Source organism: Gymnogyps californianus, unplaced genomic scaffold (assembly GCF_018139145.2).
Source record: "Gymnogyps californianus isolate 813 unplaced genomic scaffold, ASM1813914v2 HiC_scaffold_133, whole genome shotgun sequence".
NCBI lineage: Eukaryota > Metazoa > Chordata > Aves > Accipitriformes > Cathartidae > Gymnogyps > Gymnogyps californianus.
The window spans coordinates 46,618-71,795 of NW_026114014.1; the positions used below are offsets into that span (position 1 = coordinate 46,618).

A 25,178-nucleotide genomic window follows, 5' to 3' on the forward strand; every position below is an offset into this window, starting at 1 on the left:
TGTCTATAGTTGTAGCTGTGAAGTGAATAGATAAGCTTCTTGTGGTTTTATTTCATATGAATAACAACAAAGTTCAGGGGTCTAGAACAAGGCTATTTTTGTGTGTGTAGCTTTAAGAATCTTTCCTAGGAATCAGCACCAAAAATATTTCTTATTAAAATGTATAACTTAGTGATAAGTCTTAGAAAATCATTACCATATATGTTCTCTGTACCTAGGCAATTTTAACTTCTGTAAAAATGTAAGTGAAAATTAATCAAGCACATGCCAAAAGCCTGTGCTGAAGCATGACTGAATTGTTGTTCTGAGATATGGTTCTGAGTTCTGGAACATCTTACTAATGGACTTTTGTCAGGTTTTACCTCCTTTTTCTTCATTATATCAAAGTACAATATCCTTAACTTTATGCTCTCTTCTTTTTTTCTTTTTTTTTTACCTCCATGAATGTTTTTACTCTGCATCTCCTAGGTTCAGCTAGCTTCCGCTTCCTTCATTCTCCCCTTCTTCTTTTTCCTTCTCCCCCTAACTTGGTTGCATGTCAAATCTTTATTTTTTTTTGCTGGTAAATTGTTTAGCAGTTGAATAAAGCTGACATATCAGGGAGGGGAACAGGGCAGGTAGCTCTCATAGCAGACATGGATTCATACTGCCAAGTCTTTAAGACAGATAGGACAGCTTCAGTTACGTTACCTCAGTTCATATTTTGAAAATCAGATAATTAAGACTGGAAGGGACCTCTGGGTCACTGGTCATGCCTACTGTGCTTTGTTAACTGCCATGGCAAGCACATACAAGGCTTCTGTGCACTGGACAAATCTACAGTGTACTCTCTTGAAGAGGAGCACAATGCCTGCAGGTGTGAAGCAATGCAGAGATGTAGGATTCATTTAGTGCACGGGGACACTTCACCCTGAAGTGACTCTAGAAATGCATTGCTAGGAAACCCTGAAACACCCCCAAGCAGTCCCTTTGGTCTCTTCCCAAGGCAGTCCAGTTTCTGTACAGTGTTAATGATCAAAGAATTCAACCTCATAGGAACAACCAGAAATATTTAATTCTAGTGTCCTGCTTTTGTAGGTAACCACATCCAATAACTACCTCTAAAAGTGATCAAATTTCAAAATCATGTTTAATTAAAAGATTTGCTTATGCACAAGCCTATAATCCAAACTCACAGATCTATCAATTAGGCTGAAAGTGGCATATGGACTGACAGCCTCTGCTAACATCAAGCAGTTAAATAGTTGAAGGAAAAAAAACAATCTCAAAGTGCAACATCTGCACTAGTCTCATGGGAGATGGAGGTAGACGGAGAAAGCTATATGACATGTAAACATTCAACTATTTGGACTTGAACAGAAATGACTATATTATATGTTGCTTTTATAAGCAGTTTTCCTCAACTAAATGGAAAAATCTTAGAAGCATTATGACATTTCTATTACTCTCTGAAATAAAAGTACATTCTCAAAGGATTGTCCTGTCCATATTGTAGAGTCCTAACATCCATTTCTACAAAATGCCTACATAATAAGTGTTTTTTGAGCAGTAGGAAGTCCTGATAGCTTGCTTTCAATTTCTTTGACTACAGTTTAATCTCTCACTGGGTTTTTACAGTTGTTTATAGAAGAGCGGATTTTAACTGGTGTAAGCCTTGTTAATACCTGATTGATAAAAGATGTGTGAAATACTGATATGATTTGAGAGTGCATTTATTGCTGTCAACTTGCATATTCCTCCAAAATAACAGATTGATTTAAGTATACCAGTCTGATTTATTCTGGTCCTAGAATGTAGATTGTCTTGCTGAAAAATAATCATCTGCTCAAACTGTGTAACTGATACTTTCATCTACACACACAGTTACCATGTTCGGACAATGGAATGGTTACTATCATGAGATACAGCTTGCCTCTGTGCAGTGTAAAAGAAAGGGATGTGCGTTTAAAAGTACTTCTACAGTAGTCATCTCTATCCTAGAAACTCTCAACAGTGACTGATATCTTTAATTCTGCTGTATTGTAATTGCATGTATGTAGCGATCCTGATGAGAAGACCATTGTACATTGAGGAGTTAGTGATCCACATAACAGTTAACCTGAATATGCCCAAGCCTGTGTTGTGCTGCACAAATCCCTTGGCCACAGGATAAACTCAGCCAGCTCATTGCAACAGAGGAGCCTGCAGGCAGCTCCCACTCTGTACCGGTGATTAAGAAACCTGCGTGGCCTTGGAGTGCAGCAAGAAGTTCTCATGAGAACATTGTTTCTGTTTGACAGTAGAAATGATAAAGAGAGTTGTTTGCTTGTAAGAAAATCCTATAATAGCTCAAATTGTTGTTCCAAAATCGGGGTTCTTTTACCCGGTGTGCAATAATCCAATCTCACACACAGAGCCGAGATATTTATCTCATGTTTGCGCAAAGATGGGTGCTAGGTGGCAGTTCCACAAAGCTAGCACACCCGGTTAACACACGGTGAACATTTTATACTGTTTGACCATTCGTTATCAGGACAATACTGTTTACATGTAGTAATCTTTCAAGATTCTTATTGGTCCCGGTAGTCCTCGGTTTCATTTAAAGGTACAGGTTCCTTTTTCTACCGCGCATGCTCAGAGAGGAAGGGGCTTCTGTGAGGAAGGGGCTTCTAGGTTCGTGGGTGTGATTCTAAGTATTCTAATGAGACAGTTCATTTAAAGGGTAACTTAACTCCACAATGCTGCTGAGTGTTTCAAAGTTATCTAAGTAAAGTTGATTAACCATTACCTATTTCTTCAATTATTTCTTTCATATGTTTTGTTATTGTTTCTGCCCTTTGCTCTGTTTTTTGGTTGGGTTTTTTTTGGGGTTTTTTTGCTGTTTAATGAAAGAGAGATTGCATTAGCAACTGATCTTCTACAACAGTTACGAATTTCTGTTCTTGGTGGGTTTTTTTCCAGGAAGTAGGAGTTACTGAGGGACAAGATCCAAAATATTTGAAGGACTAAGTTCAGCTCAAGCCCATTGGCTAAAAATTGGAAGTCAAGAAAAAAAAAATCACAATATCTCTAGAGATCATTTCCTTGCAGCTAGCCACAAGCATAGGACCATAAGCTTGTGAACAATATTTGCATCCTTTTTTCAGATGACCTAAGAGATGAGAGCAAGAGAGCAAATGTAGATTATCTCACCTCCTGCTCAGATTTCTATTACCTGTTAAGAAAGAGAAAAAGAAATGGATAATTCATACCTCAAGGAATACCTCAGAATTTCATAATACACTGTAAAGAATATAAGAATGTGTCTTGCAGCTGCATAAAGAAGCATATAAGAACAAGATAATCATGTATGAATTTTCCCACATATACTCTCAACCTTAGACAACTTGAAGATATGGCTTTGATTAAATTAAAAACTAGTGATAGATTTTTCTTCTATGAATTTGCCTAGTCACTTTCTGAACCCTTGTAAAATATTACTATCCAAAACTTGGCCATATGTTCTGTGGAAAACCACCTCCTTTTGTTTGTTTTGCATCTTCCTTTGTTAGTTTCATTTGGTGCCTCCACAGCTCTTGCACTTTAACACACAGTGAACAGTCAATCCCTATTCACTATCTCCACGACACTCAAATTTCATTGACTTCTGTCATATTCCTCATTTGTTTGTCTCTTTTTCCAGACTGAAGAGTCTTCACTTAAAAATATTCACTAAAAAGTCTTCACTTAATTATTCCTTATGTAGAAGTCATTCTACACTTTTTGATCATGTTTGTTGCCTTTCTCTTAACCTTTTCCAGTTCTCCTATGTCCTTTCAATCTGACCTGCATAAAATATGCCAGTACTTCTGCATGGACTAATGCTTATATCTTTTGAGAAATGTATCCAGGGTTTATTTAAAGATTGCACCTGCTACATAAATACATCACATTCCTTGTGACTTGTTCCAAGTATCTTAACATTTGTACCTTAGGTGAAACCAGGCCAATATGAACATCAGTTTGCAAGTACTAAGTCTTTGTAGACCTTTGATTGCTGACTTACGTTAAGATTTGCTTGTTGACCAATTCTATTCAGCGATCAGTTACTCTGAGGCCCTCTCCAGGACTAGAGATGTTTGCTCTGTGGCACTGGTTACTTGAGGGGCTTTGATCCTTAGATTACTCTCTGTGCTGCTTTGTGATGTTTTTTTTTTTGCTCTCAGATATCTTCTCCCTATATACTTACTCATTATGCCCCAAAATGTTTTAGTTAGTTCTTTATTCTATAACTTGAACACCAGAAGACATGACAGATGGTGCTTTCTTTGCCTAACATAGACTACTTGTTTATACTGGCATAGACTAAATGGTATTTCATTATTTCTCAATGATTCTATGTACTTTTGAATAAGAACAGAGAGAAGAATGGATATGTCTAATAACTAGCTCTTCTTCACTGAAGATGTTCATGATTCCCTAAGCTTCTTTATGACATGCCATGTTTTCTGTCCCATGGGCTTCTGGTTCTGTTACAGCTTGGAATTGCTACTCCTCAGAGAGCTCAAAAATTCTCCTGCTCAAAAAAGCCTACTGCTCAAAAGGTTGACAGGCAGATTTGCCATGAAGTTCCTCCTGTTTAAGATGAAGCAATTGCACCAGTTAATGCTAGATCTCCCAGGTATCTTGGTCATTCACACAAATATTATTTCCAGGTGTTTAAGTAGAGGAGCACTAGTACCACCATTGATGAAACAGGCCAAGAGCAGTTTGAAGAGGAGAATGCGGTGGAACTGATTTGTGGTTGGGGTTCTGTGTCTAGAAATAATGATAAAAGGTAATAGGAGAACTGGTGGAAGGCTGAAAGCAAGAGAGGAAAGAAGGTATGAGATCTTCAAGAAAAGGGTGCTTAATCCAGGAAAGAAACTCCTTCTAGTGTATGTAGGCCTTGTATCTTAATTCATTCTAGTTAATGCAGAGTATGGACTTTCATTCTTCTTAAACTTACTAATACACTAATATACTCCCACAAGGTATCTCTCTTTTAACACTAGTACTGCATTATTGACCTTATTGATCTTATTTATCAATCACTATAAAACCACATTCTTCTCTGATCTCTACTCAGCCTGTATAGCCTATTTTTGAGCATTTAATTATCACTTCATACACAGTTTGTCTCTAATTCATTAATATTTTTCTGAAGCCATTCTTTCTGCTTATTCAGGTCATCTATTCTTGTCCTCCAACTTAATTCTAGAAGACTTTCCACTTTTTATCAAAAAATAACACTTTTGTCAGAGATGCAAGTGCTCTGACCCTTCAACTTGAGCAGAGGATAAGGAGATAAATGAGTTAGTCCTTGTCAGCATTGGGGTTTACAAATAATGGTGGTTTCACTTGCACAAATCACAGTATCTGTATATCCAATGTTTCCATGGATACACTTTACTTACAATAAGGATTTACTTTGTACTTTCATGGATGCAAATTTACACTGGTCACAAAGCATAAGGTCTTCAGTTTACACAGGACCTTAATATCTTGGGTCAGTCTTTCATATGACCTGAAGGTTCACTGATCTTGGGTTCTGGAAGGCCCATTTGCTTCAAGTTGCTGCAACATCAGCGTGTAGATAGAAGCAGAAAGTTCCAAGAACTAGTTCCTACATTGTTCTGATCTAGACTGATCTCTAATGAATGGATGTTGTAAGAACATCATCATTATTGTGTCTATAATATAGTCCAATGCATATAGAGTCAGATTAGCATACCTATGAGTATATCAGCCTTTGCTTCCAACTGAATGTGATTAAGGGGCCACTGCCTCATGGTGGTTAAGAACTAATGAGTTCATACACACAATTTTTCTTCAGTTTCTTCCAACAGTAGTCAATGAATTCCCCAAGGTAGCCTTCTGCAAACTAGAAATAAGATTCTGTGGTATTCTTTTGTTAAAGATTAACATTAAATCTAAAGTTTTAGTGTTTAAAAAATATAATTGCACGATACATAAGAGAATAGAAAATAGAGATAAAATAAGTAACCTAATTATCTTTCCTGATAATATAAGATTATTTCCAAGGTGCATATTCAGTCCAACCCATTACCTCTTGCTAACCATGCTTTTATAAAGAGCAGGTCAGTAGCTCAGTGTGTTTTAGAATCCTGAATTTCCCCTTGCTCATTAGTTGTTTTGCTTTCTCTAGAAATATTTCACATCACATGTTTTCAGGAATTCTCTGATCTAGGAGGTGCTATGAGAAATCTAAGATGAATTTGCAAGATGTCAGAGGTGTTAGTTATAACTCAGTTATAGTTCATGTTCTCAACCCCTGAGCTGTCTCTTGTCTTAAAATATAAGTTCTCGGGGGAAAGAATTAACCTCTTCATATAAGTATACATGTTTGTATAAATGTCTAGTACACCAGCACCAGATCTACAGAAATTCTGATTTACCACAATATTTTTAATAGACTGGATCATGAATTAAACAGATGGCATGAGAAATGTGTATTCTGATCCATTCAGCAATGGTAAAAACTTGCTTTTCAAACAGTTCTTCCTCTCCTCTCTTTTTTTTTTTTATTTTTTGGCCACAACCTTTTCTAGATAATAAGCAATTTACTTGCCATTAGAAATCTCTAGCTTGCATTTACTGTTATTTAAATTGCATTTACTTTGTTGGTTTGAATGTGCTATGGGATAACTGAGACCATGGTTCCTCAGTCCTCTTCAGGGAAGGATTTTACTTCTGAAATAGGCTCTAGACATTAATGCCCTCTGCTTTGGCTTCCTAGGGGCCTTAGATAGAGTTATGACACTTCTCATCTAAACAGTGTTTCCAATGGAAATATGAGTGGTATGTGACCAATCCTTCAAGCCAGGAGAAATTGCACCTTTTCTCTCTGCTCAGGCCAGATTACTAGACATGCCATCTATTTGTTTTGAACCATTTTATTGTGCCATGTAAAAAGAAAGGACAGTGTATAGTGAAACTTACCCTTGAGCATCAGCTCAGGATGTAAGTGAATTATCTTTAGCCATTTTGACCTAGTTTTTACTGAGGGTTTGTTTTTAATGCAGTAAGATGAATATAACAGTAATTTAAGGCACAACACAATGCAGACATCAAATTAACTACCATCAGAACTGGTACACACAAAACACCACTTTTGTTATTTTGAAAAGTTTAGAAGGTCCAGTTTTGGGCATGCTTGCAGTAGAGACATCCCAAGAACAGGTAAGACCATCTTACCCTCAGGATGACATCCAGAAATGCCATTGAAGCAGATAACAACCATACACTTTCCCCTCTACCAGTCTAGGTCTTCTAAATGAGACTATTGTATAGATAATGAATGAAAGAACTATTCTGAGATGTCGCTGACAAAGAACATGCTTTGTCCTAGCTCACTGTAAGTTGGCTTCCTTTCTTGGTTTTTCCTGCATTAGATATTTATCTTAATTTCCCTCAGTTGCTAACTGGTGTCGCTCTGTCAAAACTCATTGGGAGTTGTGCCACACATAATTAAGCACTTCTGCTGATACTAGCAAGAGCAGAGGTACACCACTAAAAATCAAGGTCATAAGTAACACAATCATCATAAAGATACCAAAACCATCCTCACTGCTCCAGTATGTCTGCAGGTGGTGTAATGATAATGTGTTTAAATGGTTTCACAAATCTAACCTCTTAAGGACAGAGCTTAGCCTTGATTTTTTTTCTTTGAGTGGCCTCCAATGGCTTGCATTTGACTGAAGGTATTTCTAAATCAAGATTTATTTAATAAGGCAAATGAGAAGTGGAGATGGCAAAAAAGAAGGCAATGTGAAAAAACAATACAAGCATTGGCCAGAAAGTCATCAGATTATAAGCCTTGAACACATAACAGACATGTCAATCTTCTCTCTAACCTACTCGCTGTGGAAAAGAATTATCCAGTGCCCTTTCTACAATCACAGAAACAATTTAAGTTGAAAGAATAGAGATTCCCTGGGAATCTGTTCTAGTGCATAACCACTCACACTCATGGTGAAAAATGATTTCCTTGTCTCTAGTCAGCTAGTCTGTCCTTTCTTCATAGTAATGTAATGTGTGATCTATTCTTCCTTTTTGCCACAAAGACAGAAATTATATAATATGTACAACTCAATATCATTTTCCCCTTATGTCCACCCTCGAATTTTCAGGAAATAATCTTTTCTCTAATTAGCTGCAGAGAGTTAGCCTTAGCTAAAAGCTAAAAGTCCCACGCAGATGTTCGCTCACTCCCCCTCCTCAGCAGGAGCAGGAGAGCCCTCCTCAGCAGGAGAGAAAATAGGAAGAACAGGAACAAGAAAGCTTGTGGGTCAAGATAAATACAGGGAGATTCCTTGCCAATTACCATTGCAGGCAAAACAGACTTGACTTGAGGAAAATTAAAATAAAAAATTAATTACTAATTCGGGTAGCAGGAAACAAAAAGACAAGACCTTTCCTCCTCCCTGTCGTGGTTTAACCCCAGCCAGCAACTAAGCACCACCAGCCGCTCCCCCCTCCCCCCTCCCAGTGGGATGGGGAGGAGGATCAGGAAAAAAAAAGGTAAAACTCGTGGGTTCAGATAAGAGCAGTTTAATAACTAAAGTAAAATAAAATATAATACTAACTAATAATAATAAAAATATAATAATAATAATAGTAATGAAAAGGAATATAACAAAAAAAGAGAGAAATAAAACCCAAGAAAAGACAAGTGATGCACAATGCAATTGCTCACCACCTGCTGACTGATGCCCAAGAACAGTGGGAAACACCAAAAGGCAAACACAGGGACCTGGAGGTAGTCAAAATGCACAACAAAGCATCTGGGTCACACTAAAAGTCCCACCAATACACCTGGGCACACCGAATCCTCGAGGCCATGTAGAAAGGCACACCCAGGGCCCTGGGCAAAATTTAAATGCAAGTCCTGGGCCTGGGGCATGCCGAAAGGCACACCAAGGCGGCTGGGCTGTTCTGAAAGTCAAGCCAGGTCAGCTGGGACACACAGAAAGGCCCACCAAGGAATCTGGGCTGCACCAAAACACCCACCAAGAGCACTGGCTTGCAAAGAAAGCTGGGCCACCCCAAAAGGCAAACCCAGGGCCCTGGGGGATATCAAACTAGACACAGAAATATCTGGCTTATGCTGAAAGGCCCACTGAAGCCACTGGGCTGCGCTGAAAGGCACACCAAGGCTTCTGGGACATGTAGAAGGCACGCTAAGGGCCCTGAGTGACACTGAGAGGTATGCTTAGGGCCCTGAGCCACAGTGACAGACATGTTCAGGGCCCTGGGGGAGCATCAACAGACAAGCCAGGATACAAGCAGTGCACCCAAAGGCCCATCGAGGGCAGCTGGGATGTGCAGAAAGGCCCACAGAGGCACCTGGGCCATGCTGAGGGGACCGCAAAGGTATCTAGGCCACTCCAAAAACCTGTCAAGGCACCTGGGCCACACTGAAAAGCCCACTGAGGTAGCTGGGCTGCACTAAATGGCCAAGAGCACTGGATCGCCCCAATAGGCAATCCCAGGGCCCTGGGGGATATCAAGATGCACACAGAAGTATCTAGCTTGCACTGAAAGGCCTGCCAAGGCAGCTGGGCCATGCTTAAAGGCACACTGAGGTATCAGGGACACATAGAAAAGTAGATCAAGTGTCCTGGGTGACACTGAAAGGTACACCCAGGACTCTGGGCCACACCGAAAGACAGGTCCAAGGCTCTGGGGGGCACTGAAAGACATGCCGAGGCACCGGGGATGCACCCAAAGGCCCACTGAGGCACCTGGGACAAGCCGAGAGGCCCACCAAGGCAGCTGGGCCATGCCAAAAAGCCTGCAAACAAAACTTTGCCACCTCATAAGTCAAATCCAGGGCCTGGGGGGGTGTGTGTCAAAATGCACACAGAAGTATCTGGCTCATGCCAAAAGGCCCACTGAGGCAGGTGGGCCATGCCAAAAGTCCTGCCGAGTGAACTCAGCTGTGCTTAAAGGCACATCGAGGCATCCGGGGCACAGCCAAAGGCCCACTGAGGCACCTGGGCAGGCCAAAAGGACCAATGAGGCAGCTGGGCTGTGCGGAAAAGCACACGGAGAGCACTGGCACCAAAAGAGAAATGCAGGGCCCTGGATGACATTAAAATGTACATCAAAGCATCAGGGTCACACCAAAAGGCCCACTGATGAACCTGGGTCACATCAAAAGGCCTGCTGAGGCAACTAGGCTGTTGTGAAGGTCCAGCTGTGGCAGCTGGGCTGCACATAAAGGCCTGTTGAGGCAGCTGGGCTGCAACAAAAGGCACATCTAGGCACCTAGGCTGCAACAAATGGCCTGCTGAGGCACCTGGGTCACTCCAAAAGGCTTGCTGTGGCACCTGGGCCACACAGAAAGGCCCTCCAAGAGCACTGGGTCATCCTGAAAGGCCAATGCAGGGCCCTGGGTTGTGTCAAAATGCATATGGAATTATCTGGCTCGTGCCAAAAGGCACACGGAGGTTTCTGGGCCACACAGAAAGGCATGCCAAGTGCCCTGGTTGACACTGAAAGAAATGCCCAGGGCCCTGGGCTATGACAGGCACTTACAGGGCTGTGGGAGACTCTGACAGACATGCCAAGGTTTCTGGGTGTGGTGGGTTGACCTTGGCTGGCTGCCAGGTGCCCACCAAGCCACTCTATCACTCCCCCTCCTCAGTGGGACAGGAGGAGAAAATAAGATTAAAAACTCATGGGTCGAAATAAAGGCAGTTTAATAAAGAAAAGCAAAGGCCGTGCATGGAAGCAAAGCAAAACAAAAAGATTTATTCTCTATTTCCCATCAGCAGGCAATGTCCAGTCACTTCCTGGGAAGTAGGACCTCAGTATGCATAGCAGTTGCTTCGGAAGACAAACACCTTAATAACAAATGCCCCCTCCTCCTCCTCCTTTCTCTTAGCTTTTATTGCTAAGCACGACATCATGTGGTATGGAATATCCCTTTGGTCAGTTTGGGTCAGCTGTCCTGGCTCTGTCCCCTCCCAACTTCTTGTGCACCCCCAGCCTACTGGCCTTTGGGTGGGGGGAGGTTGGAGAGACAGCCTTGATGCTGTGGGAGCACTGCTTAGCAGCAGCCAAAACATTGGTGTGTTATCAACACCTTTCTAGCTGCCAATACAGAGCACAGCACTATGAGGGCTGCTATGGGGAAAGTTAACTCCATCTCAGCCAGACCCAACACAATCTCTACCTCTTATTCCCTACCATTTGCGTCATGCTTAGGTCCTACATAATTTGATACATTTACATATCTCCTGACCATCCCCTTGTATCTATTTCTCATTCCGGAAATCCCCTCTTACCGACACTTACAACTTGTAGTACATACTTAAACCATCTTTGTACCCAACATACAGATTTATACATTCTCATTAACTGCTATCCCCTGTCCCTTAACACATAGATAGATAGATATTATTTACCCATTCCATGGGCTTCTGCCACTCCCCAAAATGTTCATAAGAACAGGCTATGACTTGGGCCCCATCTGTCAAGGTGGTTGCTCAGGACAGAAGCAGCGTGTTCAATTGTTGGGCACCAACACCAGCTTGGTTTCAGTCATGGTTGCACTCACCTGGTTCCTTGGGAAGCTCACTCTTCGTCAGTTCAGGTAGTTCCTGCTACGTTACTTCTTACAACATACAACTTAAATCATGGATTATTTTCCCCCAGGGTTAAATCTCCTTGAGGTACACACCGGATCTCCCCATCCTTCCGCATTACCCACCAAGTATACCCAGGTCCTTGAGCAAAGACAATCCCACAAATGGGCTTGCCTTTTCCCAAGGGAGAAGCAACTCACACTGCCTTCCCCAGTCACTTCCCTATGAGCACTATGGGGACCTTATCTCCTCCCACAGTATGTAGGGGTTTTGTTTGGGCAGGACCAGGACGGTTAGCAGATCCTGTGGTGTTAACCAGCCAAGTGGCTTCTGATAAATTTATATCCCAGTACTTCCATACCTCAGTGCCCAGTGGGGTAATTTTCCCCAGTGGGGAAAGTTAACTCCATCCCAGCCAGACCCAATACACTGGGGCATACCCAAAGGCCCACCAAGGCACCTGGGCCATACTGAAATGCCCACCAAGATACCTGGGCTTTGCCGAAAGGCCCACTGAGGCATCTGGGCCATTTTGAAAGTCTAATCAAGGCAAGTGGGCTGAACCAAAAGGCACGCTGCAAAACACTGGGCGACACTGAAAGGTATGCCTGAGGCCCTGGGCCACACCAAAAGGCAACTTCAGGACTGTGGGGGGCAGCGACACAATCTGAGGAACCTGGGCCGCATTGAAAGGCCTACTCAGGCAGCTGGGCCTTTCCAAAAGGACAGTCCAGGCAGCTGCACCATACTTAAAGGCACACCAAGGCAACTGGATTGTTCTGAAGGTCCAGCCATGGCAGCCGGGCCATACAGAACAGCCCACTGAGGAACCTGGGCTGCAATAAAAGCCATGCTGAGGCACCTGGGCCACCTCAAAAGGCAAACCCAAGGCCCTGGGGGGCATCAAAATGCAAACAGAATTATCTGGCTTTTGCCAAAAGGTCCACTGAAACAACTGGACCATGCTGAATGGCACAAAGAGGCAACTGGACCATGTGGAAAGGCACACCAAAGGCCCTGAGTGACACTGAAAGGTACATCCAGGGCCCTGGACCACACTGAAAGGCATCTTCAGGGCTGTGTGTGGCCCTGACAGACACGCTGAGTGACCTGGGATACACCCAAAGGCCCACTGAGGCACCTGGGCTGTGACAAAAGTCCCACCAAGATACCTGAGCTGTGCTGAAAGGCCCCCCCCAAGGCAGCTGTGCTGTTTTGAAGGTCTAGTCAAGGTGACTGGGCCACACTGAAAGACACCCTGAAAAACACACCAAGGCATCCGAGCTCCATCCAAGGTACACCAAGGGCCCTGTTGCACACCAAAAGGCACGCCAAAAGGGATGCTGAGGCAGCTGAGCAGCATTGAAATACCTGCCAAAGCAGCTGGGCAGCACAGAAATGCACACTGTGGCTCCTGGGCTGCACCAAAAGGCACAATTGGAAGTACACCAAGGGCCATGGAACAAACACCAAAAGACACACTGAGGCATGTGAGCCATGTCGAAAGGCACGCCTTAGACCCCCAGGCACTCCGAGATGCATGCAGAGGCCCCTGGGCTGCCCTTACAGGCCCTAGGTTTGGTGAAAGGAAATTGAGATCCCTGGGTCACACCTAAAGGCACACTGACTCACCTGGGCCTTACCAAAAGACACACTCAGGCACCTGGGGCGAACTGAACCATAAACCAAGTGCCATGGGGCACAATGAAAAGCATACAAAGGCCCCTGAGATGCTCCAAAACACACATGGATGGATCTGGCATGTACCAAAAGGCACACCTAGAGATCTGGGACTCATGAAAAGGCACACTGATGGCCCCAGGGCATGCCAAATGGCACACTAGAGTCCCTGGGAGTGCTGAAAGGCACCTGGAGGTTTCTGGGACACACCGAAAGGCAAACCAAGAGATTTGGATACAATCAAAACTATACAGAGGGCTCTGAGGCTGCTCTGTATCTGCTCACAGTATCTGTTCACAGGCAGCCTGTGCCTGATGGAACTGCCAGCCAGGGAGGGCCAGAAAAGCTTCTTGCCCAGGCAGTGGCACTAGAGAGGAGGCTGCTCTTCCCCAGCCTCTACATACTTGGCTCTCCAAGGGGAATTTGGGGCTGGGGGCAGGTTCAGGCCATCTTGCTGACTTTCTCCTAATGCTTCCACAGGGCAGGACATGCTACAAAGACAAGAAAACACACAGCTTCATTTGCCCCATCCTGCAGCCCTTCCTCAGGCTCAGAGCCCTTCAACCAGTCCTGGGGCTGGTGGCAGCAGGGCTGGAGCTCCCCCAGCCATGGTGCCAGGTGTGCTGATTTCCCAGGAAAGTGATGAGAGCTGTCCCCATGCCACAAGGTATCAGAGAAAATCCAGCTGATCTCTTTCTCGTCATCCCTGATGCTGTGCAGCTCCTTTCTTTGATGACACAGGTCCTCTACCAGCACCCACCTCCTGCAGGCCAGGAGCCTGTCTCCTGCTGGGGCCCCAGCGAGAGGCCCCAAGCACTCCCTGCAGCTCCAGACTTGCAGAGATGCAACCTCCTTCTGTAGCTCGAGAGGAGTCAAAGCCTCTGGTGTTAAAGAGAAAGCTGCTCCACTGGGGACTATGTCCTGTGACACATCACCCCCATTGCTGAGTGGGGAGGCTGTTCCCAACACAGTCCCTGGCCCCCTCCTGCAAGCCAACTGCTTTACTGTGGGAGCTGTGCTCTGGGCCCTGCTCTTATAAATGCCTTTCTTGAGCACTGGTAAAAGGGGGCTCAACCTTCCCTGGTCCTTGCTCTCTGTGTGGCCTCTGTTCCCCAGTGGCCTCAGCCTTTGCAGTCGCCCAAGCTGGGTTAAAGTCAGGTGGGATGTTCTTCCCGAGGTCCTGGAGCAAATGGGCACCAGTACAGAGCATCAGTGCTCCTGCCTGCCCTACCATCTGGATCATCTTTGGCCCTCCTGTGCTCAGCTGGATATAACCCTGGTATCCCTGCAGGTTATTTATCTGTGCAGCAAAGCTCTGTGCCTGCTCTGCAGGCTTTGGCTTGCATGTCGACTTTGGGGCCAGGAGATGATAGAGACAGGTGAGTGATGGAGGTCACAAGCAGGATGGTGCCAGGTCACTGGGAGCAGGGGACTGCAAAAGCCTTGGGCCAAGGATGCTTAGAACAAGGAATAAAAACTAACACAGACAAGAAAGCCTTGGCAGGACCCAAAATGTCCTCTGTCTCTTCCCCAGGCCTTTTCCTACCCCACAGGAAGCAGAGGTTGGTCTCAGCCTTGGAAGGGAAACAGGAACATGCTGACCCACAGGAGTTAAACACACAGGAGGAAAACACACAGGTCCTGCCTGAGGCTTTCTTAGCACACCCTGCAAGTACCAGGACTTGAGATCCAAAGGCAGCTTAGATAGATTCTTAGATGAATAAAATCTGTACTAACGGAGATTCATTGTACTGACTTTATCAGTCTGTGGGTGTCTTGAGTTTGTGTGGCAGGGGTTTGTGTAGCAGGGGAGGGGCTACAGAGGTGGCTCCTGTGAGAAGCTGCTAGAAGCTTCCCTGGCTCCAAGTCGGACCCGCCTCTGGCCAAGGCCGAGCCAATCATCGACAGCGGTAGCGCCTCTGTGATAACATATTTAAGAAGGGGAAAGAGTGCTGAAAAAAAAGGAGGAGCTACAGCGAAGAGAGGAGTGGGATGTGAGAGAAACAACCATGCAGACCCCGAGGTCAGTAAAGAAGGAGAGGGAGGAGATGCGGGGGAGCAGAGATTCCCCTGCAGCCCGTGGAGGACCCCACCCCGGAGCAGGTGGCTGGGCCCAAAGAAGGCCATGACTCCATGGGAAAGCCCATGCTGGAGCAGTTCGTGGAGGACTGCAGTGCGTGGAAAGGACTCGTGTTGGAGAAGCTTGTTGAGGGCTGACCCCCGTGGGAGGGACCCCACGCTGGAGCAGGGGAAGAGCATGAGGAGTCCTCCCCCTGAGGAAGAAGGAGCAGCAGAAACAGCGTGTGATGAACTGACCACAACCCCCATTCCTGCCCCCCTGCACCGCTGAGGGGGAGGAGGTAGAGGAATCAGGAGCAAAGCTGAGCCCGGGAAGAAGGGAGGGGTGGGGGGAAGGTGTGTTTTTAAGATATGGTTCTATTTCTCATCATCCTACTCTGATTTAGTTGTTAACAAATTAAATTTATTTCTTTTTTCCCCCAAGTCGAGTCTGTTTTTTGCCTGTGACCATAATTGGTGAGTGATCCCTCCCTGTCCTTGTCTTGACTCACGAGCCTTTTCATTGTATTTTCTCCTCCCCCATCCCGCCAGTAGGGGAGGAGTGAGTGAGCAGCTGCGTGGTGCTTTGTTGCCAGCTGGGCCTAAACCACATCTGCCAAGTCTTTAGGAAGGGACAGCTTTTACTGTAATTTCAGTGTGAATTGGGAAAAGAAAGGGTGGAATGAAGTCACCATTATCAATCCCTTCCAGAGCTAGATTCATCTTCCTGGTCAGAGCTCAGCAACAGAAGAGTGCAGGACAGCTGCCATCCATCAACTGGCCAAGCTGCTCCCCAGACACATGAAGACTAGAGAAAATGCACACTGCACCCATATCCTGTACACTGTCTACCTGCTTAACATATCAGGTGCATGTAGCCACATCCTGGTGCTGGAAGAGCTCATCACTGATCAGCAAGTTATCAATGGCCATGGCTTCATTGTCCTCCACATGTTTGAGACCACAAAAAGTCTGGTTGGGCTCATGTTGCAGCACTTTATAGAAGTCATCTAAAGCTTTGACCTTACCAGCTGCCTTAGTGTCAAAGGGACAGATAGTTACGGCCTGGTCAAAGGACTTCCTTCAATGCATATTTATGTTCTGAGGAAGAATGGACCTGTAGGAACTTGGACCCATTCTCCAGCAAGAACTTGTCTGTCTTGACTGCCTGGAACATGTAATCACATAACTGTTCCCGAACAAAGCCCAGGCTGGCTACCAGCTGGCATTTCACCACCTCAAAGCTGACGTACTGCTGAATCACCTGCACTATCTGCTCATAAAACCTCTCCAGGGCCCAGTCATGCTGCATGCAGTTCCCTTTCTACTTCCTGGGGATGTTCACCTCCACTTTGACTCATGTAAAAGTCATGCTGGGAGTAGCCAGGCAGATGCAAGCCAGACTCTCCTGCATGACCATGACTGCCACATCAGCACTCCAGACTAGATAGCACACTTGCTTGATGTGATCCAGCATCATGTTGTCCCACTGCTTCTTGGCCAGCATGAACTGCCAGTTGGGCTCCAGCTAAAGGTGTGGTAGGCCCCCATCTTGACATACTCATTGCCCTGGATGTTCATGCCTTTGACCTGCAGCTGGCAGGCCTGAGTCAAAGTTGATGGTCTCCACACAGATGGTGAGGATGGTGCAGATGCAGTTGATGCCCACGTTGCCTTTGGCCAAGTCAGTCTGCACCTTGCTGGTGGTGGAGGCCTGTAAGCTGTCATGCACCTACAGCAGGTTGTAGGTGTGCTACATTTCCTTGGGCTCCTTGGAGGATCTGCATCACTTGTCCCACATTATCCTTCTTGATGTCCTTCCACACCAGCTTCATCCCAGCAACTCCCAGCACACAGTTGTTTCCTACCAGCTGGCAACAAAGCACCACGCAGCTGCTCACTCACTCCTCCCCCACCGGCGGGATGGGGGAGGAGAAAATACAATGAAAAGGCTCGTGAGTCAAGACAAGGACAGGGAGGGATCACTCACCAATTATGGTCACAGGCAAAAAACAGACTTGATTTGGGGAAAAAAAAAAATCAATTTAATTTGTTACCAATCAAATCAGAGTAGGATAATGAGAAATAGAACCATATCTTAAAAACACACCTTCCCCCCACCCCTCCCTTCTTCCCGGGCTCAGCTTTGCTCCTGATTCCTCTACCTCCTCCCCCTCAGCGGTGCAGGGGGCAGGAATGGGGGTTGTGGTCAGTTCATCACACGCTGTTTCTGCTGCTCCTTCTTCCTCAGGGGGAGGACTCCTCACGCTCTTCCCCTGCTCCAGCATGGGGTCCCTCCCACAGGGGTCAGCCCTCAACAAGCTTCTCCAGCACAACTCCTTTCCACGCACTGCAGTCCTCCAACGAACTGCTCCAGCATGGGCTTTCCCACGGAGTCATGGCCTTCTTTGGGCCCAGCCACCTGCTCCGGGGTGGGGTCCTCCACGGGCTGCAGGGGAATCTCTGCTCCACAGTTAACCCTCCATGGGCTGCAGGGGGACAGCCTGCCATCTCACCACGGGCTGCAGGGGAATCTCTGCTCCCCCGCATCTCCTCCCTCTCCTTCTTTACTGACCTCGGGGTCTGCATGGTTGTTTCTCTCACATCCCATTCCTCTCTTCGCTGCAGCTCCTCTTCTTTTTCTGCAGTCTTTTCCCCTTCTTAACTATGCTATCACAGAGGCACTACCACCGTTGCTGATTGGCTCGGCCTTGGCCAGAGGTGGGTCTGAGTTGGAGCCAGGGAAGCTTCCAGCAGCTTCTCACAGGAGCCACCCCTCTAGCCCCTCCCCCACTACACAAACCCCTGCCACACAAACCCAACACACATGTAATATAAGAAATACTGTCAGAAAGTTAGAGTATCTAGCTCTGCTCAGTACTCTAACAGCTATAATAATGGTTATGGATATACTGTGGATTGGAGTTGACTGTATTTACTAGTTACACCCTGGACTTCCAGTAGTACAAGAAACTGATATCGCTCCCAAAAGCTGCTGATTCTGCATATGCCAGCACACTGGCAGCTTAATGTTTTGGAATTTGTATGAAAAGATAATATATTGCTGTACAATTGCAGCCTTTCATCCCTAAAAGGACAAACAACTCTTGTTCTTTGCCACTGTATTCATCCATCCCTTGCTGTTCAACTCATGCATCTATGATGTTCTATCTCGCTCCACTCTGTGTGGTGGGTTGACCCTGGCTGGATGCCAGGTGCCCACCAAAGCCGCTCTGTCACTCCCCCTCCTCAGCTGGACAGGGGGAGAGAAAATAAAACGAAAGGCTCATGGGTTGAGATAAGGACAGGGAGATCACTTCACCAATTACCGTTACGGGCAAAACAGACTCGACTTGGGGAAAAATTAGTTTAATTTATTACTAGTCAAAAACTGAGCAGGATAATGAGAAATAAAATCAAATATTAAAAAAACATTCCCCCCACCCCTCCCTTCTTCCCAGACTTAACTTTACTCCTTATTTTCTCTACCTCCTCCCCCTCCAAGCAGCACAGGGGGACGGGGAATGGGGGTTTGGGTCAGTTCATCACATGTTGTCTCTGCCGCTCCTTCCTCCTCAGGGGGAGGAGGACTCACACTCTTCCCCTGCTCCAGCGTGGGGTCCCTCCCACGGGAGACAGCCCTCCATGAACTTCTCCAATGTGAGTCCTTCCCATGGGCTACAGTTCTTCACGAACTGCTCCAGCATGGGTCCCATCCACGGGGTGCAGTCCTTCAGGAACAGACTGCTCCAGCGTGGGTCCCCCACGGGGTCACAAGTCCTGCCAGCAAACCTGCTTCAGCGTGGGCTTCTCTCTCCATGGGTCCACAGGTCCTGCCAGCAAACCTGCTCCAGCGTGGGCTCCTCTCTCCACGGGTCCACAGGTCCTGCCAGGAGCCTGCTCCAGCGCGGGCTTCCCACGGGGTCACAGCCTCCCTCAGGCATCCACCTGCTCTGGCATGGGGTCCTCCACAGGCTGCAGGTGGATATCTGCTCCACAGTGGACCTCCATGGGCTGCAGGGGGACAGCCTGCCTCACCATGGTCTTCACCATGGGCTGCAGGGGAATCTCTGCTCTGGCGCCTGGAGCACCTCCTCCCCCTCCTTCTTCCCTGACCTTGGTGTCTGCAGAGTTGTTCCTCTCACATATTCTCACTCCTCTCTCTGGCTGCAATTGCTACTCCCCTAACTTCCCTTTCTTAAATATGTTATCACAGAGGCGCTACCACCATTGCTGATTGGCTCAGCTTCAGCCAGCGGTGGATCTGTCTTGGAGCCGGCTTGCATTGGCTCTATCGGACATGGGGGAAGCTTCCAGCAGCTTCTCACAGAAGCCACCCCTGTAGCCCCCCCACTACCAAAACCTTGCCATGCAAACCCAATACACTCTGTTAGTGTGTTGTCTGCTTGCCTGTTGTATCTTGACCATCTGACCTCTCTGCATGTTGGTATGGCTACTTTCTTCTTTTGTGTTGTCTTGTTTCTCCACCATCAGTTCCAGTGCCTGGCAATGGCTTGGCTATGATAGCTATTAGGAAAGGTCATGTTTATTCTCTTTGCCTTTGTAGAATTGTGTTTCCATTGCTTTGTGGAAAGGCTGCACAGGTAGTCTTGTCACAGATAAGAGGCATCAGGGGATGAAACGTGCTTGCTGTAGTTGCAATCTAAAATGCAGTCTTTGGAGAATTCACAAGTTACTGTCAAATATTACCTGACATATATGAAATGAAGTTTGGATAGTCTTAGATGGAGATCGTACAAGATACTTATCTCTGAGATAAAGCCCAGCTCCCCCCTGCCCCCCCCCCCAGCTGAATGTGATAACATTCAAACAAAACTGAAAAGTGTGATTGTACTGGAGCTTCTCAAGAAAATGACTAAAAGACTTTTAGCACATGTAGAATACTGTGTCTGCTCTTGACCTTATTTTGAAAATGGCTTAATTGATTTAGTGGAATCTTTTGCTAAACTTGAAAAACTCAGGCTGAAATTTTCCATGCTGGTTGTCTGCCTCAGGGTGAATTTTCTTCTTTGTTTTCCACAATCTTTTCAGAAGTTTCTTTCAAACTATGTGAAGTGTTGGGTACCATTAACAATAGGTTGCTATCTGTGAAAACAGGGACTAATTCAAATTCATGGTCTGTGTTGAGAATATGTTCCCATAGAACTCTAAAGTAGGGGAAAGCAAAGAAAAAAGGGCTTATGGGCTAGACCCCAGACTGGGACACTAGAGAAGTATGAAAAAACTGAAAAGCTACCTTAGACTTTGGTTTGACCTTGGGTAACATTTTTAATCTTCTTGCTCCTCCCTGTCCCATCTGTGGATTGAGGATTGACTCCTTAATTTACGTGGAAGCATTGCAAGGTGTTTGTACAAGTATTGCATCATTACAGCTTGTCGTATTGCTTTTACATTGCAAATACATGAAGGCATTGTGACAAAGGAAGGTGTCTGATAGGAAGTTGTGTAAATTGCTTCAGAAGAATACTAAATTGCAGAAGCATGGGTGTCGTGGTTTAACCCCAGCCGGCAGGTAAGCACCACGCAGCCGCTCGCTCACTCCCCCCCACCCAGTGGGATGGGGGACAGAATCAGGAAAAAAAAAACCTCGTGAGTTGAGATAAAGACAGTTTAATAGGACAGAAAAGGAAGGAAAAACAATGATAATGATAATAATAATATGACAATAGTAATATTAAAAGAATTAGAATATACAAAGCAAGTGATGCACAATGCAATTGCTCACCACTCGTTGACCGATGCCCAGTTAGTTCCCGAGCCGCGATCCGCCCCTCCCAGCCAGCTCCCCCAGTTTATATACTGGGCATGATGTCATATGGTATGGAATAGCTCTTTGGCCAGTTTGGGTCAGCTGTCCTGGCTGTGTCCCCTCCCAGCTTCTTGTGCCCCTCCAGCCTTCTTGCTGGCTGGCCATGAGAAGCTGAAAAAACCTTGACTTAGGATAAACACTACTTAGCAACAACTGAAAACATCAGTGTGTTATCAACATTCTTTTCCTACTAAACCCAAAACACAGCACTATACCAGCTACTAGGAAGAAAATTAACTCTATCCTAGCTGAAACCAGGACAGTATCCACCCCTTATTCTATACCATCTACATCATGTCCAGGTCCCACACTTTCCAATGCATTTTCAATTAATCACCACCACTTTTGCTGCCTTTTAATACATATACACACAGATATCATTCCCTTAATGTATAAGCCTTTACAATGTCCATTTAAAATGTTCACTGAGTTCATTCAGTCCATGACTTTGGACTCCATCTATCATAACAGTCTGTCTGGGCAGGAGGGATGGTGCGAAGTCCGCTCAGTCGGCAGAGCAGGATCCGGCTTTGGTGCAGTGCAGCGGGCAGATGACATTGGGCGCAGCAGGAGGATGGTGTGTGGTGTTGGGTTGTTGCATGCTGCAGTCAGTCCTGGTTCCATCACTACTGCACTTCACTCAGTTTTGTCAAAGTTCATTCTTTATTAATCTAGATAATTCTTACTGTAATACTGTTGATATAGCATATAACAACTATAGTAATGATGACATACAGTGGCAGGGTTATATAGCAATTAACATAATACAATTTAATCTATTGGCTATTCTCACCTAAAATCAAATCCCCTTGAGGCACACATCGGACTTCCCCATCCTTCCGCATCACCCACCAAGTGCACCCAGGCCCTTGAGCAAAAGCAATCCCACGAATGGGTTTGCCTTTGCCTGAGGCAGGAGTAACCCAGACTGTCTTCCCTAGCATATATTTGTGTGCACTACGGGGACTTTATCCCCTTCTACAGTATGTAAAAGTTCTGATTGGGCAGGGCCAGCCCGATTGGCAGATCCTCTAGTGCTGACTAACCAGGTGGCCTTTGCTAAATGTGTATCCCAATGGTTGAAGGTCCCACCACCCATTGCTCTCAATGTGGTCTTTAACAACCCATTGTATTGCTCGATTTTCCCAGAGGCTGGTGCATGATAGGGGATGTGATACACCCACTCAGTGCCGTGCTCTTTGGCCCAGGTGTCTATGAGGTTGTTCCGGAAATGAGTCCTGTTGTCTAACTCAATTCTTTCTGGGGTGCCATGTCGCCATAAGACTTGCTTCTCAAGGCCCAGGATAGTGTTCCGGGCGGTGGCATGGGACACGGGATATGTTTCCAGCCATCTGGTGGTTGCTTCCACCATTGTAAGCACATGGCGCTTGCCTTGGCGGGTTTGTGGGAGTGTGATATAGTCAATCTGCCAGGCCTCCCCATATTTCTATTTCAGCCATCGTCCCCCATACCAAAGAGGCTTTAACTGCTTGGCTTGCTTGATTGCAGCGCATGTTTCACATTCATGGATAACCTGTGCGATAGTGTCCATGGTCAAGTCCACCCCTCGATCACGAGCCCATCTATATGTTGCATCTCTTCCCTGATGGCCTGAGGTGTCATGGGCCCACCAGGCCATAAATAATTCACCCTTATGCTGCCAGTCCAGATCCACCTGAGCTACTTCAATCCTAGCAGCCTTGTCCACCTGTTGATTGTTTTGATGTTCTTCAGTGGCCTGGCTCTTGGGTACATGAGCATCTACATGACATACTTTCACAACCAGGTTCTCTAGCCGGGCAGCAATATCTTGCCACAATGGGGCAGCCCAGATGGGTTTACCCCTGCGTTGCCAGTTACTCTGCTTCCATTGCTGCAACCACCCCCACAGGGCATTTGCCACCATCCATGAGTCAGTATAGAGATAAAGTATTGGCCACTTTTCTCGTTCAGCAATGTCTAAAGCCAGCTGGATGGCTTTCACCTCTGCAAACTGACTCGATTCACCTTCTCCTTCTGCAGTTTCTGCAACTTGTCCTATAGGACTCCATACAGCCGCCTTCCACCTCCGATGCTTTCCCACAATGCGACAGGACCCATCAGTGAACAGGGCATATTGCCTCTCATTTTCTGGCAGTTTATTATACAGTGGGGCCTCTTCAGCATGCATCACCTCCTCCTCTGGCGATATTCCAACATCTTTGCCTTCTGGCCAGTCCGTGATCACTTCCAGGATTCCTGGGTGACTGGGGTTTCCTATTCGACTTTGTTGTGTGATCAGTGCAACCCACTTACTCCATGTAGCATCAGTTGCATGATGTGTAGAAGGGACCTTCCCTTTGAACATCCAGCCCAGCACCGGCAGTCGGGGTGCCAACAGGAGCTGTGTTTCAGTACCAACCACTTCTGAGGCAGCTCGAACTCCTTCATATGCTGCTAATATCTCCTTTTCAGTTGGAGTATAGCGGGCCTCAGATCCTCGATATCCCCGACTCCAAAACCCTAGGGGTCGACCTCGGGTCTCCCCAGGTGCTTTCTGCCAGAGACTCCAGGTAGGGCCATTCTCCCCAGCTGCGGTGTAGAGCACATTTTTAACATCTGGTCCTGCCCGGACTGGCCCAAGGGCTACTGCATGAACTGTCTCCCGTTTAATCTGTTCAAAGGCTTGTTGTTGCTCAGGGCCCCATTTAAAATCGTTCTTCTTCCGGGTCACTTGATAGAGAGGGCTTACAATCAGACTGTAATTTGGAATATGCATTCTCCAAAAACCCACAACCCCTAAGAAAGCTTGCGTTTCCTGTTTACTAGTCGGTGGAGACATAGCTGCTATCTTGTTGATCACATCCATTGGGATATGACGACGTCCATCTTGCCATTTTATTCCTAAAAACTGAATCTCTTGTGCGGGTCCCTTCACCTTACTCTGTTTTATGGCAAAACCGGCTTTCAGAAGGATTTGGATTATTTTCTCCCCTTTCTCAAAAACTTCTTCTGCTGTGTTGCCCCACACGATGATGTCATCAATGTCTTGCAGGTGTTCTGGAGCTTCACCCTGTTCCAGTGCAGTCTGGATTAGTCCATGGCAAATGGTGGGGCTGTGTTTCCACCCCTGGGGCAGTCGATTCCAGGTGTACTGGACGCCCCTCCAAGTGAAAGCAAACTGTGGCCAGCACTCTGCTGCCAAAGGGATTGAGAAAAATGCATTAGCAATATCACTTGTGGCGTACCACTTGGCTGCCTTTGACTCCAGTTCATATTGAAGTTCTAGCATGTCTGGCACGGCAGCACTCAGCGGTGGCGTGACTTCATTCAGGCCACGATAGTCTACTGTTAGTCTCCATTCTCCATTAGACTTTCGCACTGGCCAAATGGGGCTGTTAAAGGGTGAGCGAGTCCTGCTGATCACTCCTTGGCTCTCCAGTCGATGAATCAGCCTATGGATGGGAATCAGGGAGTCTCGGTTGGTGCGATATTGCTGCCGGTGCACCGCTGTGGTAGCGATTGGCACCTGTTGTTCTTCGACCCTCAGCAACCCCACAACCGAAGGGTCCTCCGAGAGACCGGGCAAGGTGGACAACTGTTCAATTCCCTCTGTCTCCAAGGCAGCTATACCAAAGGCCCACCGATACCCCTTTGGGTCCTTGAAATACCCTCTCCTGAGATAATCTATGCCAAGGATGCAGGGGGCCTCTGGGCCAGTCACAATGGGGTGTTTCTGCCACTCATTCCCAGTTAGGCTCACTTCAGCCTCCAATACAGTTAGCTGTTGGGATCCCCCTGTCACCCCAGAAATACAGATGGGTTCTGCCCCTTTATAGCTTGATGGCATTAGGGTACACTGTGCACCGGTGTCCACTAGAGCCTTATACTCCTGTGGGTGTGATGTGCCAGGCCATCGGATCCACACAGTCCAGTAAACCCGGTTGTCCCTCTCCTCCACCTGGCTGGAGGCAGGGCCCCTCTAATCCTGGTCAGAGTATTTGTTACTCACTTCTTGT

At 46.3% G+C, this 25,178-nt stretch overlaps 1 pseudogene; it reads right to left on the bottom strand.

Annotated features, from left to right (window-relative positions):
- Window positions 1-16,047: 16,047 nt before the first annotated feature.
- LOC127028010 (protein pelota homolog) lies at window positions 16,048-17,185 on the bottom strand (annotated as a pseudogene).
- Between the last annotated feature and the right edge of the window lie 7,993 nt (window positions 17,186-25,178).